A 12569-nucleotide genomic window follows, 5' to 3' on the forward strand; every position below is an offset into this window, starting at 1 on the left:
CTACACTGTCCATTAAGACAGACAGATTCAGCAAAGGAATGAAAAACAGGGAGAGGTACAAACAGTATTTACCTGACATTTTTACAAAGGTATGTTATGATATTTTACGATGTTAAGTTTTGTTAAGATTATGAGAACCTCTTCAGGTAACAGACTGAATAGAGTAACTGTGTGTGTATGTGTGTATTGCTTTGAACGGCACAAATCTTATCATTTCAAAGAGGTGCCAGAGGCAGCATTGGACCCCTTGGCCCACTTTAACATCAATTTAATGGCAGTATTATATGGGTATTTTAACACTGTGGATGGTGGCGATGTATAATGCCAAGTGTCTATGCATAAACACACTAATAAAGTCTTTGTATAGACTTACAACATTATCATTGCGTCATTTGTGAAAAAATGTTTTACACGTCTGCGGTTACAAGTAGAAAGACACAGAAACAAGCAAATTTTGGCTGAGGACCAAGATGAGGTTGGACTAGATGAGAGCAGTGTCCATAATATATCAGGCCTCTGAGAACAGTGGAGTGCTGCCTTAGCAGAAAATCTTCCTTTCTCATCCGTATCAATGAATTACAAAGTAATGCAGGGATCAGCAGTCCTATTCTTGGTGTTTTAATGCATACCAGTCCAGATTTGCTGTCAGTTATCTCACAGGAAGTCAGGATTTTGGGTACGTCATTATGTCTGAGCTTATCCACAATGCAGAACCTTGTTTATTTGGAGCCTTGTATAAATAAAGACTCCTTTAGCTATGGTGCTTTTTGTGTGCCTGGACTTGTATACTTATATAGACTTCTATATGGAATTCCCACCACATCACACAGTAAGTTCATTCAGGAAGTTCTTATATGTGGTTACCATGGAAACTGCTTGGTCATAGTGGAGCATTTTGCAGCAGAATGTGAGTGCTGTGGATGGTTAAAAGTTAAAAGCAGAGAAACAAATAAAGGTATATTTGCATTCAGTTGAGAGTATATTTGTTGGGCATCATCTCCAAATTTAACTCAAAAGTAAAGACACAGAAGTAAGGAGGGACACCGTGACGGCCATTGTTAAAAAACACAAGGAAGAGAGTAAGAAGCATGCATAACCTTTGGATGGAAGAGAAATGTGACCAAAAGAGGAATGGGAGAATAATAGATGTTAAGAGACAGGAAGCAGGTTGGAGAGAGTGAAGAGAGATAAAGGCAGAGATCTTTGTAAAGCAGACACATGGTCTCCACTGATCATTGTACATCATGTGACTGTCTCCAGGGTGCGCTATGGTCGTCCTGTGTGTGTACAAACTGATTGTGAGTGTGAGTGTGTGTGCGTGCGTGTGTGTGTGTACTTGCTGCTTGTGAGTATGCACATTTGTCTACTTGGGTGTCTTCTTGCCGTCTGCATGTCTCAGTGTGTAGAGTGAATGGAGGTTGCTTTCCAGGCAAAGAAGCTCAGATGTAAAATGCAAAATGACTGTCTGAATGGGGCTTAGCAAGAAAAAACGCAGATAATTAATTTGCTGTTGATATTCACATGCTGTCCATAGGATGTTTTGGTGATCCTCTGACCTTTCCTGAAGCACCGCCATCAGAACAAAAGTATGACATGTAGACCAAGTTCAACAAGAAGATTGCAATGGCATTAAATGAACACATTCCTTATCACCAGAGGATGAACACTTAATATTTTAAATCATTAATGAGCCTTCTTGTAGCACCATCTTCAGGCAACAATCTCTTTTTGCACACAACAATAAACTCCTAATATACTAGACAGGATGCTGATTTGCTAAATGCAAACGGATGAATCCTTTTAACTCCAATGACCTGATGGCATTTCCTCTAACAGTGACACACACAAATTATGTCCTATTGGTGAAAGAAAAAATAACTCAGTTCATGTTATTTCATTATGACCTACTGCACTGCTCTAACTGGGGACCGTACATGGAGAGGAGGGGAAAATATCACATTCTCCCTCAAAATAGGTCAACACAAATAGTCATATACTTTTTTAATAATAGAACATCATAACCTGATTTGTCTGGTTTTGCCAGGCAATAAGACTAAAGAGAAAGTGAGGACAATTTCTTCTATCTTATCCTTTCTGATCATGTGTAGGATGGCAGGGAGCTGTCCCAGCATTCATTAGGAGAGGGGCAGGGTACAGTCTGTGACCAATATAGCCCATTTCATCATGCAGCATTGCTTTGAAACAAAACAAAAAATTGCAAATCGGTTCACCAGTCACCGGTTTTTACCATGTAGAGAAAGGTTCTTTCTTTGTCCCTTCCCCTTGGGCATTGGAGGCACGATGCAGAATGAATTCATGCAACCTTAAAACCAAGGTGCCGTGGAAATATAACCTTTACTCAATCAAGGTGGTTGGGTTAGAGAACCAAATGACTTTGTTATTTTGTTGTCTTGCAAAAAGTTGGTTCAAAGGATAAGGATCCTGAATTCTTGTCCACACACCACCTCCAAATACTGTATATGAATCAAGAGACAACCATCAGCTGGTGAACGGGCAACACATTACAGTGTGTGCATGCCTAACAAAGTGTGTGTGCGTGTGTGCGTGGTGTGCGCGTGCAGGTCTGTGTGTATCCATGGAGTGGCTCTGACAAACTTGTTAGCCATTGGGGAGATAACCTTGAAGATGGGTGAGGAAGCTGTTGCTAGGTAACTAAAGTGTTGGTGTACCTCTGACTGTGGGATTTTGAATGCTGCCAGTCCTAGGCCTTATATTCAGAGAAAATCAACAAATCGACCATACATTTAAAGCCTTTTCATGTAGTTGTTGGTCCCACTTAAAGAGACCATCTTTAACAATGACATCAGAAAGCAAACCAAGGGACAACAGGGATCAGAAATTCAACCTTGAACGTTTTGCAAACACAGTCCGTATACAAGTAGATGAAGATGGAGAGATGCAAAGTGTGGGGTGAGGGAGGGTTGCCCCTTGCAGGCGCCCAGGAGCAATTTGCGGGTTAGGTGCCTTGCTCAAGGTGCGCTGGCATCCCTCCAGCTACCAGCCCTTCTTACATATTTTTGGTCCTCCTGTTCAGTTCAGTTCAGTTCAAGTTTATTTGTCATTTCCACAGTAAAACACAGGGTCACTCTGTACAGTGAAAGTGCAGACCAGACTGAATGACAACAGATTCAAAAATATAATCTATTACAAATTAAGAAATATGAAGTAGCATGAGTGCTGGTGATATCTGGTTCAGGATCCTGACGGCCTGGGGGAAGAAACTGTTCGTGAGTCTGCTAGTCTGTGCCCGGATGCTCTGGTAGCGTCTACCAGATGGCAGAAGAGTAAACAGTTCATGTCCTGGGTGGCTGTGGTCTCTTTTTTGTCTACTGTGATTCAAACTGCCGACCCCTGTCCCCCTGCAGACTGAGCCACTGCTGCCCCAAATTGTAAGGACTTTCACATTCAATTGTGAGGACAGTCCTATTGTGAGGACTTATTAGGATTATTCCTGTAAACATCCATCTTTATGCAGCCTTTGTCAGTAATTTACCAGTCGACTTAAACACATCTCAGTTTACTCCCACATACATACTGTATAAATCAGGTTAGCCTCAAAATGATCGTTTTCTTCCTTACTCCACTTTTCATGCAGTGGCAGAACCTGGCTTGGTAGAATTTCAGCCTGTTGAAGATAATGCATTCTGATTGGCCAGCTGCTCAGAGTGCCGCTCACTGTCCTGTTTCAGCAGGAGTTCTATGGCGGAGCACTTCAGTATCCATGGAGACAACCTCCCATGGTATGCTGAGTTGCATGTGTGTGTGTGTGTGCACGCGTGTGTGTGTGTGTGTGTGTGTGGTAACTGCAGAGGTTAGAGTTTCAGTGTATAAATAGCAGGTTGTAATAGAAACAAACCCACATTGTTGCAAAAGCTCACAGAGAATAGCGTACTACACACGACTACTACCACATATTTTCCATTACAGTAAGCTGCTGTAATTAAATTCTTTGACTATAAAATTCTTCTTTGACTAATAAATCACTTGTACTAAGTACTTTACAGGGACACATTAATCCACGTGTACTCTTTCCTCTGCACACTGAGTGAAAACAGCTTTGTTTTGTTTTTGATAACCCTTATGACATTACAAGATGCACAGCTAGCACTACCATCTGGTAACTTTTGTGATGTTATGAATTTGTCATGTCTTAAAGTCTCAATTGCCTGACTTTGCACATTACTGACAACAGCCACAAAAGCCGTTATTGAAATTGTTGTGTAAGTGTGTAGTGTAGAACTCTCTGTGACGGATAAACTGAATTTGCATTTGTGTGAAACCAAAACTTTAAACAAGAGCTAAACGTTCGTTCGTTCGTTCGTTCGTTCGTTCGTTCGTTCGTTCGTTCGTTCGTTCGTTCGTTCGTTCGTTCGTTCGTTCGTTCGTTCGTTCGTTCGTTCGTTCGTTCGTTCGTTCGTTCGTTCTTTCTTTCTTTCTTTCTTTATCATTGTCACTTTTCCTTTCAATCATCTGTGAAGTCATCCAGGTCATAGTATCCACGGAAAGTTAACCTTCAATCCATTCCTTTCTTCTTCTCCTCCTCCTGTCTCTTGGATGGTCCACTTGGTCCACATCTCTTCCACATAATGCAATCCCCCTACTTCCTGTTTACCTGCTTCTGTACTGTGTGTGTGTGCACAGCTGAACAAATATGGCTTGGTAGCACAGAAGTAATCACTACCTATCATGCTGCCAGCATGCTGCTGACATACACACACACACACGCTCAGGCAGACCAGCATACGTCACACAAATAGAAGAGTGGCTCTTGCATCTGACTGCATAGTGGACTGATTTAAACTGGACTGATTTTTAAGCTGGAGAGGTAAAACTCCGCTTCCTTCACTTGTCACAACTACCATTAACTCATCAGTAAGTTTAATCATTCAAATTTGTTGCGGCTTTCATTCAGCATCATAATTCAGACAAAATGTGCCTACCAGCCTAAGCTAAACATAGCTAGCTTACTATCTAGCTTGAGTTCAAACCTGCTGCTTCTCTGGAATTGTCACCTATTGTTGCTATAAGTTGTAATTCCAAACAATATATGAATCACATTTACAGAGCTGTAACTCATTTGATAAAACGCCTAAATATTACAAAACACGACTTTGTACACTCCAATGATTCTGTCTCTCTCTTGGCACAGATCTGGAGCAGATGTAGAGCTTTAGAAAACATATTTGGAGCCTTTTCTTCTGTAAATGTTGTGCCTTTTTTTTTCCTGTGTCCCAAGGCATTTCCATTTCTTACACATCATCAACATTCTAATCATCATCTAACATTAATGTTTGCAACTTAAGACAAACAAATTTACTTGGATCTTTTGGTAAGCTAATTTATCAAATCTAGACCAATGTAAACATCAGCTTCAGCAACACCCTTTCTCTCTCTCTCTCTCTCTCTCTTGCTCTTTTGCTCTTTGTGTGTGTGTGTGTGTGTGTGTGTGTGTGTGTGTGTGTGTGTGTGTGTAACCGGAGAGGATATGATGTGAGTATTTATAGTAAATGAATTCAGTGTGGGATGCACCTATGACTTCCTGGCTCTGGCACAAGGAACAATAATAACCTGTGTGTGTGTTATTTTGTTGAAGTTGCGTATTGCGTGCTGATCTCTGTGTTCATGTCTTGCCATGTGTCCATCATGTGACAGTGTATAATGTACAAAGATAATTGACAACTGAAAGTGTGTTTTGTCTACAAAACCTGCTTGTAAACAATAAGCATGTGAATTTTGTCAATGAAGGATTTACGTTATGCTCCCATGAGATAAGTTATTAGTGTTTTTTCAAATTTATGGAACAAATCCAATACAACAAAATTTGATTTGGCTCACGGTATAAAACAATATGGGACGGCTGATGGGATGCTCATTCTCCTGCAGCGAGACGAAGAAGTATCGCCTCATTCATTTAGGGAACCACTGCCTTAGTCAATCTGTATGTAGAGTCAGAGGGTTTCAGTATCAGTGTCAGTGTCAGTATCAATCATAAACTACATTTACGAACCCCATTCATTCCTTTCTTCTAATGCACTGTACATATGTTATTGTGAAAATGCTATCTATCTGATTATCGTTACACTCTACATTATGATGCATGGTACACGTGTATCTTTTATTGTATACACGTGTATAGATAGTTTGACTGGAATTATCCAAAAACCAACATCACAATTATACACTTAGATTTGCAAGCGCACTGTTTTTGTTCATCCCCAGTGGTTTTAGGTGGAGCGTCAATGTTTTGTTTTATAGTCTGTGATGATTATTATTGTGGTTATTATTGGTTTAGTGCTCCCTTTTGCTTTGATAATCAGGCAGTAAAGGCTATAATCAGTAATTAGTTTGTTTATTCCCAGCATTCCATATGGAGGCCTGTAGAGCAGAGATAGTCTGAAGTTTATTAATTAGGTAGCTTTGATAATCAAGGAATTAAAGCCGATTCCACTGTACTCAGCAGGTTTGGGCAGGAGTTTCAGATATATGTCTAAGTCTAAATGTAGATGACTCTCTGTGAGGTCATGTTTGTTCTCTCAGAGCCTCCCTGGTAGAAGCCCATGCTCTTATAGACAGTGCTGGAAATAAGAATGTCACGCTGTCAAGCTGTCATCCCTTTACTGTGTGTGTGTGTGTGTGTGTGTGTGTGTGTGTGTGTGTGTGTGTGTGTGTGTGTGTGTGTGTATGTGTGTGTGTGTGTGTGTGTGTGTGTGTAAGTGAATGTGGATGCATGCACATGTTTGTGTAGGTGCATCTGAATCATAGTCATTGTGTTTTTTGGTGTGTAGGAAGAGCAAGAGGATCCTTGTTGCCTAGCAACCAACTCTGCGTAGCCCTGTGTTTCCTAGGCGTTTGTGTGTGTATGTGTGTGTGTGTGTGTGTGTGTGTACGTAGGGAACAATTAGAGTGAAATATGATATGATATATGATGCAGTAAGATCATGAAATTAGCATTTTCCCAGAGTTCTGCTGCGGCAGATTCAAAGACAGTAATTCAGGTTGTGTGGGCACTGTGTTTTTTAACATGAATTGCACATTGCGCATTATAGCATAGCAGCAGCAAATGTACTCATCTGCTCGCATTTGGAGCTGTCTCTTATGCTGCCATGCAGACACCAGACTCCCATTCATTTGGAAATTACACCAAAGCACGAGAAGCTAAAATGACTTGTTTTATGGAGGATAAACTGTGGAGATCTGTCATTACCCACACAGAAGTCGTGTATGTGATTGATTAGTAAATGCCGAGTAAAACCTAATGGGCTCTTGGCCTCAGAACACATTTTGTTTCCTTGTGGTTGTCAATTTGGAAACTAATCAGACTTATACCTCCCCGATTACCGTAAAACATATAAGCTTTAGTTTACATTTTGTTTCACTGGCTAACACACAATACAACAATACATCTGTGCAGGATAGATTCACTTTTAGAGTTGCTTTGGAAACAGTTGGATTTTACCAAAACTTGAATGGAAACTGCAACAGATGTGGAATTAACATCAAATTCACCCCCAATTCCCACCACTACTCCATTGTTGGCTGCAATTTTGGCCAGCTGGGGAGACAGAGGTTTTATCCATCAACCCACTTCTGAATACTGCCTTTCCACAAGTTATGAAAGATAGTGGATAATTCTTATACCACTGTAGCACTTTTATCCAAAGACCTCACATTCACCAGCAGGGTCATGCTATGCAAGAAGCCAACCTGCACATAGGGAGCAGTTAGGGATTCAGTGTCTTGCTCAACAACACTTCGACAAGCTCTGAATGAGGAACCCGGAATCAAACCAAAAACCTTGAATCACGATATCACGATAAACACTACAAAATCAGAATATCAACATCGATAAAACAGCTCCTGAAGTAAAAGGTTCAATGCTGACACACACGCACTGTATGCATGCACAGGCACACACACACACACACACACAAGCGCGCACACACGCACGCACACGCACACACACACACACACACACACACACACACACACACACACACACACACACACACACATTTAAAATTAATCAGCCTAGCAGCCTGGTTGTATTTATATGACGATCAATTGTTTATTTGTTTACTTATTCATAGCAGCCTGTCTTTGTAATGTGTGTGCTTTTCACTCTGCGTATATATACAGTCATGATACAGCACTTTGTGTGTGTGTGTGTGTGTGTGTGTGTGTGAGAGAGAGAGAGAGAGAGAGAGAGACAGAGACAGAGACACAGTGAGAGAGAGAGAGAGAGACAGAGAGAGAGAGAGACAGAGAGAGAGAGAGACAGAGAGAGAGAGAGAGAGAGAGAGAGAGAGCAAGAGAGAGAGATAATATCTGGCAGGGAGGGGTTGATGTTGGCAGAGCTCCCAATGTCTCAGTTACCAGCTTTGTCCTTATATGATGACATGCACAAAGCTGCTGTCTGAGAGAGAGAGCGAGAGTGTGTGTGTGTGAGAGAGAGAGAGAGAGAGAGACAGAGAGAGAGAGAGAGAGAGAAACCAAAGTGGAAATGAAGCAGCTGTTTGTGCTTGTCTGTGTGCAAGCACAGCTGCATCACAAGCATATGAAGAGGAAAATGACAACATTCAACCAGGTTATTTCAAGGAGACAATCTTAATTTATTCATGTGTTTCCAATCCTTGGGTCTAAAAGTGAAACTAGAATAGGATTGTTTTGGATTAGGATTAAAGGTCATAGTTAGGTGAATCCACAGCAGGCAAAGTAAATAGCAACACACTGTGTTGTGTTGTGCGTGTGAGGAGCTGCATCAGCTGGTGAGAGAGAGAGAGAGGGGGGGGGGGGGGGGGGGTAGAGGGGTGGATGAAGGGGGGGGCGGTGTCAGAAGAGAGGAAGGGATCACCTTTCTATGAGATGGGGGAAAGAAAATGAAGAGTGAGGAATGGAGAGATGAAGGGAATAGTTGGGAGGAGGAGAAATGGGGACACATCGATTGGGGTCAAAGGAACAGGTCTCGTTTCAGAAAGCTCTCCAGACTCCAGCACGTTATTTTCCATCCCCAATGCCAGGGAGAAAGACATGGGAGAGTAAGGTGGAAGTGGAGAGTGGAAAGACACGGGAGAGAGAGACAGAGAAAGTGAGAGAGAATGACAGAGAGAGAATGACAGAGAGAGAGAGAGAGAGAGACAGAGAGAGAGAGAGAGAGGAGAGAGAGAGAGAGAGAGAGAGAGAGAGAGAGAGAGAGAGAGAGAGAGAGAGGGAGACAGGGAGAGAGAGATTCACATATAAATGCGTTTGCGTTGACCCAGGATAGAGGAGATCCAGCAAGGGGCCTGCCCATTGGTCAGACATCTCTCTCTCTTGGCCAATCGGCAAAAAATATGTCATAGAACTTGAAACTGGAAAAGCTTCTTGTCAGAATTAGATCAGTGGCATGAAAGATAACACACACACACACACACACACACAATGCACACAAAACAGGGGTGGCTTCATTCAGCCAGCCAAGACAGTTTGAAATGTCAGTGTTATTTTGGAAATGCCATAACAAAGTGTGAGACGCATCTTTCCTTGCCCTTACTTGATCCTACCTTTACTCTCTGTAATGCAGCTATGCACACGTTGCTGTAATGTGTCTCTTTATAATGCAGGCTCTCGTTCTTCCTCAGGTCAGATGTTACATAAAGGCTTTCTCTTTGTGCAAAATGAGGAAAGCTGTGACACTGTTCTCTTTTCTGTTCCCGTGAGGGGTAAAATTAGAACATTAGTTTTGCTGCGGGTCAGAAAATAGAGAACCAACAACCTGCAGTCAGCAAAAATACCACCTTACCACCTGACTTGTGCATTACGTATATGTGTCTTCCCTTTTCTGACAATCAGCCCTATCAGTTGTTCGTCTGTGTGTGCGTGTGTGTGTGTGTGTGTGTGTGTGTGTGTGTGTGTGTGTGTGTGTGTGTGTACATTCACCGCTCACTGAGAGTCTTAAAGCCGACGTCTTTGAGCAACACACACACACACACACACACACCTGAGCCTGAGCCTGTGTTGTTGTAATTGCAAACGGTTTGACTCAGGCTACTGGATATTCCAGGTGTGCGTGGTGTACATGTGTGACACAATCTCTCCGAAGGCATCTCTGACCTGCATACTGAATATAATCCCTCCAGAACTCTCTGATCTCCTGGCAAAAAGTCCACTGAAATATTGTACCTGGTCATGGAAAAATATTGTGCATGCAAACATTGGGAACATTATAGAGAGTTTGATGTTTGATGGCCACAGGATGGAAGGATGTCCTGAAGCGCTCTGTGGAGCATTTGGTTGAAATGAGTCTGCAGCTGGACGTGGGCCCTTTAAAGTGTGCAGCAGCTGATCTTTATTAGCTGCTGCTGTTTTCATTTACAGATTCAGTGTCAGTAAATATGCTGCAAGTTTGATGAATTTGTGGGGATTCATGGCTCTAAGAGGAAAAAGGTTCCCAGTAGATGACCTGCCTCACTGCAGCACTATGGTTTCGGGTGCCTGATAAGGCTCCATTATAATGGCTTCTGTTGTCCTCTTAGTGGATCCTCAAACCACAGAGATTAGAATGACATTGTTCCATGGGTTTGTTGTTGCTTTAGGTCAGCGTCTGAAAAACAAAGGACACAAATATAGAAAATTAGAAAATCAATGCCCAGTCATTTAATCATATGTAATTTAAGGCATCAATGACCAAATACATGGCAGCTGTTTTCACTGTTATTACTCAAAGGTGTGTACGGTCTGCCATTTTGTAAAAGCTATCCTCACTTCTAGCATCATAGGTTTAATATTCCATAATCTCTGTATGAAAGAGTCTGAACAGTAAACAACTAGAGGAAAACCCTTCAGTCCTGGGCTGTGCAGATCAACCACTCCACCATGACACTTTGCATAGTTTTTTTAACGTCTATCTTTGATTGAGCTGCAAAAGTATTTATGAGCAACATCTGAAAGTTGAGGTCTAAGTTTAAATTTGTTCATCACTCTGATGCTTTTCCTGCAATGTCAGCTTCAGGTAAATGTCACCTTAGCAATGATAATAAAAGAACATTCTATTCTGAACGGTTCAACGAGCACCCGCAATCGTTTTGCGCTACGCTGACCACTTCCCAACATTCTGTTGACCTCTGGCACAACTCTCAGGTCGTGGTAATGATGTAAGAATGGCAGAGGCAGGGTTGTCTCTTTTTTAACAGTTGTCTTAGCTTTGCTTTCTGGTGTATCACGAGTATCCTGGCTTTTTGACTCATGTTCAAATGGAGAAACCCATCAGAGTGGAGACATAAAGTTTCCACTGGCTGTTGCCTGAGTCGACCAGAATGCAATGCAGCTGCAATACGTGTCGCTTTCTGACCTTCCAAAAGTTTGTCCATCATATTTAGTACGAAATCGTGAGCTGTGTCAGATGAGACAGATGATGTCAAGTACACAGCAACAAAACAGCAACTGGGTCTTCACAAAATACATCCCAGGTTGGTGTGAGGGTTTCCAGAGTGGAATATTTTTGTCATGAAAATCTCAGTCTAAAACGTCATGCTGTGCAATCTTAACTCGGGGAGTTTTCATCCTGTTTCATGGGGTGTGGTCATATGACTGTACAGACATAGCTCAGGGGTGATGCGTAGTAGCCATGACATTATGGGGTCAATGGGTGAAAGGGTCCTAGGGGGGAGCTACTGGGCAGATGTTGAAGGCTGTAGAGTCTACAGTCTTTAACATCTGTTTCCTTATATGTTTCTTCTAATGAGCAGACATGCCTAATGAGTCTCAATAAATGTATTCATTTAGCAGTGGTTGTGAGATTCTACAAAATTAACTTACATGTGAGCTTTCATCTTCAGTTTCCTGTGTGTGTGTGTGTGTGTGTGTGTGTGTGTGTGTGTGTGTGTGTGTGTGTGTGTGTGTGTGTGTGTGTAAACTCACTGCTCAATTCAATTCAAACAACTGCTGTGTGAATGCAAAATGTATTATTTTGATGTTCTTAATTAGAAACATAGTAGGAGGAAAGGAGGGAGAGAGAGAAGAGGAGCAATGAGCAGCAGTTGTGATTGATGGTCACATATACAGTACAGCAGTACAACAGTGCAGTACAGCAAATCTTTTGCTTTGAAATCCTAATCAAAAAGTAAAATAAAAGTGCTAGATTTTACATGATGAACTTGATATTTCCTCCTCATTGTATCTCAATGTTTTACAGCATACTCAAAATATGAAACTGTACTGATGAAACTGAATTTCATCAAAACAGGCATCTGTAGAGTCTACAGTCTTCAACATCTGCCCAAAACAATTTAACACAGCACACCGCTGTGTTTAATGTTTTTTGGTAAAAAGCCAGTCATTGTCTGCAGCTTATCACCATCATACCCCTCCCAAGTCTCTGTTCACATAAAATGTGATGAAGGAGTTTTCTCTATTCTTTTCTATGCTATTCTTCTTTTTGAAAAGCGCGTTGCATGTGTCTGTGTAATTGTGTGTGCGTGTGTGTGTGTGTGTGTGTGTGTGTGTGTGTGTGTGTGTGTATGTGTGTGTGTGTGTGTGTGTGTGTGTGTGTGTGCAGTTAGCAGCCAGAAATA

At 41.7% G+C, this 12569-nt stretch overlaps 1 protein-coding gene across 4 annotated transcripts in view; it reads left to right on the plus strand.

The window, feature by feature from the left end:
• Window positions 1-12569, plus strand: part of caskin1 (CASK interacting protein 1) — a 68515-nt gene that overhangs the window by 19339 nt on the left and 36607 nt on the right. The window lies entirely within an intron of this gene.

The sequence above is a fragment of the Genypterus blacodes genome, unplaced genomic scaffold (genome assembly GCF_046128005.1).
Source record: "Genypterus blacodes isolate CSIRO-AG114 ecotype Tasmania unplaced genomic scaffold, CSIRO-AGI_Gbla_v1 ptg000022l_1, whole genome shotgun sequence".
NCBI lineage: Eukaryota > Metazoa > Chordata > Actinopteri > Ophidiiformes > Ophidiidae > Genypterus > Genypterus blacodes.